Consider the following 4073-nt stretch of genomic DNA (forward strand, 5'->3'; position numbering starts at 1 on the left):
GGATGCTGAGGCGGCCAAGAAGGGGGCGGAGGAGGCCCAGAAGAAAGCAGACGAGAGCGCCAAACAGGCTGAAGAGGCGCTCAAAAAGGCCCAGGCGGACCTTGGCAAACTGAAATCCAAGGTTGAGAGGCTGGAGAAGGATGCTGCTCAAGCTCAGAAAAACTTTGCAGCAACCCTGGAGGCGGAGCAAAACCGCCTTGTTGCTGAGAGTGATGCTGACAACGACGCCCGTATGAAGATTGCTTGGGCTGCCTTGTATCCAGACGTTGATTATAGCATCTGGACAATGGCGCACAGTTATGCCGAGTACGTGGTGTACTTGAGAGAGCAAGGTGAGCCAGAGCCTGCCTCCTTTGAAGCCTGGCTCAGCAACAATGAGTCGTCCGCGCCTGAGCTTCCTGGTCCCGGCGAAGCGCACCAAATTCTCTCAGATGATGAGGAGAAGGGGGAGAACCAGGAGGCTCCGTCTGTAGGCCAGAAGTGACTTTTCAGCGGCAGTATGCCAATCTCTGCTTTTGTCTTTTTCTTTTATTCAGCGGCTGTATGCCAAAACTTGCTTTTTCCGGCCTGCGTGCCGAGTATTCCTGTATTTACCGGCTGTGGAGCCGTGTTAATTAACAATTTCTCTCTCCCGGACGAGGTCCGGTTAACATTTGATCCATTACAACCGTTTGGTTGGATGGACTGTATGAATTGCACCGACTAAGTCGATTTTGATTATTTTGCATTTGAATTTTTAATTTTTGCCTATCTTATGAAAAGCATGCGGCGATTCTTTGCCTAACTAGTCAATAGTCTGGCTGTCCTTGCCCCTGGACGGCTGTGTGATTGGTTTCAGTTGGAGCTGGTTGATTGACTTGAAAACGTCTGATGCTGCAAAGAGCATGATATGTTTGTAAGTCAATCAATCACAGTAGTCCAAACCAAGTGCACAGCCGTACACCCACAGGCGTTTAGGTCACTACCCAGACGGGTTACGCCCGTCTTGGTAGAGATTTCATAGCCATTGAACTCTTGCCCCAATTGGGGTGAGGTGCAATTTTTGGAATGGATAACCTAAGTGAGAACTTCAGCCGGTGACCGACTCATGCCTATGGGCATCCGGTATTTAGGAACTTATTCGTTCTTCGTAGGTTATTTCGGTCAGACGGCTATGAGTTGACCAATTTGGTCGTTCAATTTTTGTCGTCTGCATGGATACGTAGAACCGACAGATAATCTGTTCTCTGCGACGATTGCACCCGGAGGGGTGTCGCCGGACGCCTTTGTCCATGTTGGGACAGGCGATTTTCTAAAAAGAGCAACCATCCGGCCATTTTAGCCTCTGGTCTTTTTTGAGACCGGTTGTGTAGCCACTAAACATTTTTGTGCTTAGTTTCTTAATCAGTGTTGAATTTACACCAAGTATCGAACTTAGTTTTTTAATCAAACGAGTCTGTCTGGGTATTACCCAGGCGGATCATGCTAAGTATCAAACTTAGTTAGAAAAATGGTTAAGCAGTTGAATAAACAAAGTATCCAACTTAAGTAAACAAGGGATCCGAGCATTACCCAGGCGGATAAACAAATGTAACCTTTACCAAGTATCGAACTTAGTTAGGTAAATGGGGAATCCGCCTGGATATTACCCGGATGGATAATCAAACGATAACTCAAATTTGCAAACAAAGACTTAATCTTCAATAATTGACTCATTGTTTACAAAAAATTACAATCTCAGAAGTAGTACTTTTTTAGATTGTCTACATTCCAAGTTCTAGGCAGGCGCCTGCCGTCTGGAGTTTCCAGGCGGTAGGTGCCGTCCCTTACTTCTTCATAGATCCGGTAGGGGCCTTCCCAATTTGGGGTTAGCTTCCCCAGCTCATTGGCCCTACCGGTTGCCTCCATTTTTCGTAACACTAGGTCGTCAACTTTCAAAGGACGCTTGTGTACTTTTTTGTTGTAGGCTCTAGTCATTCTCAGGCGGTAAATCTCATGACGCAAGGCGGCATTGCCCCGGCGCTCTGGGAGTGAATCCAATGCCAGGCGCATTGCTTCCCAATTTTCCTCTTCATCATACAGCATGACTCTGAGAGTCGGCTCGTAGTGTTCGATGGGTAAGACGGCTTCAGCACCGTAAACCATGAGAAATGGGTTTTCACCGGTTGCCCCTTTCGTTGTTGTCCGGATGGCCCATAGGACATGGATTAATTCTTTTGCCCATAAGCCACCGGCTCTTTCTATTTTCTTTTTGATGCCGTCTGAGATGATTTTGTTGAAAGCTTCAACTTGGCCGTTTGCTTGGGGGCGACCAACAGATGCAAAATAACTTGAGATCCCCTGATCTCCCAACCAAGCTTTTAGCTGAGGCGTCTCAAACTGAGGACCATTATCAAACACCATGGACATGGGTACCCCGTACCGGGTGATAACATTCTTCCAGATGAAGGAAATAACGTCTGAGGTCTTGATGTTCTTAACCGCCTCAGCCTCAACCCACTTGGTGAAATAGTCCACAGCCACTAAGATATAGCGCTTTCCGCCTGGAGCAGGCGTGTAGGGACCCAAAATGTCCATACCCCACTTTGCAAACGGGATTGGACTGTGGATGGCCGTCAAATCAGTAGCCGGTTGATGAATAAGTTTTCCAAACTTTTGGCACTTGTCACATTTTTTCACCAATTCCTTGGCGTCTGCCTCAAGAGTGGGCCAAAAGTAATGTCGTCTGGCTCTGACGGCTAGGGACCTGCCGCCTATGTGAGAGGCGCAGAATCCTGAGTGCAAGTCTTCGAGAACTTTTTTCCCCTTTTCTGGGGTGACACACTTCAACAAAGGCTTCAGAAACCCCGCCTTGAAGAGTTCTCCACTTCTCAACTCGAATCTTGCAGCTCGCTTCTTCAGGACGGCTGCTTCCTGTGGCGAATCAGGAAGTGTGCCGTCTGAGAGATAAGCCCGGATGCCATCCATCCAGGTAGAGCTTCGGTCCAAAACTCCAATGGGATCTTCATTGATGCTTCTCTTTTCTAGAACTTCCCAAAAAACAGACCGAGGCGTATCATGGCAGGCGGAAGATGCCAGTTTTGACAACGCATCCGACTGGTTATTTTCAAACCTAGGCACTTGGTTCAGCCGGAATTCCTCAAGTGCCCCGGCCTCCTCTTTGACTGCCCGAAGATATTTGATCATAGTCGGATGTGTAGCCTCATAACTTCCCTCATACTGGCTAACAACCAATTGAGAATCAGAGTAGGCGTCAATTTTCATGGCCCCCGCCGCCTTACACATACGCATGCCGGCTAGCAGGGCTTCATATTCCGCCTCATTGTTAGAGGCCTGAAACTTGAAGCGTAGTGCATACTCAAATCTGTCTCCTTCAGGAGACTCATAAATTACACCTGCACCATAATCGTTCTTTGTAGAGCTCCCGTCTACATACACTTTCCAAACCTGATCAAAATTATCCGGAGCCACCGGACGAGTCATTTCTACAATGAAGTCGGCAAACGCCTGACCCTTCACTGCCTTTCTTGGTTCGTAAGTGATTTCAAGGCTTTGCATTTCAATAGCCCATTTCAACATTCTCCCAGATGAGTCCAAGGTGGACATTGGCCGCTTGAGTGGCTGGTCCGTGTAGATCACCACCGGATGTGCCAAAAAATAAGGCTTCAATTTTTTGAATTCCATATACAAAGCAAGGCCAAATTTCTCAACCATGGGGTACCGGAGTTCAGCATTTTTAAGAACATGACTAATGAAGTAAACCGGGAGCTGCACGCCGTCTCGCTCAACAAGGAGAACGGCACTGAGGGCATGGTCTGAGACGGCTAAGTACATGTACAACATCTCCCTAGGCAAAGGGCTGACCAACCTAGGTAGAGAGTGTAAATGCTCTTTCAACCTCTGGAACGCCGTCTTAGCATCATCCCCCCATTCAAATCTGGTCTTCTTCCTGATTGCTTGGAAGAAGTAGAGGCATTTGTCGCCTGACCGGCTGAGGAATCTTCCCAAGGCAGCCAGGCAACCGGTGAGTCTTTGGACTTCCTTGACAGAATGGGGTGACTGCATGTCAATCACCGCCTGTATCTTCTCAGGGT

The sequence above is a fragment of the Chenopodium album genome, chromosome 9 (assembly GCF_948465745.1).
Source record: "Chenopodium album chromosome 9, dcCheAlbu1.1, whole genome shotgun sequence".
NCBI lineage: Eukaryota > Viridiplantae > Streptophyta > Magnoliopsida > Caryophyllales > Amaranthaceae > Chenopodium > Chenopodium album.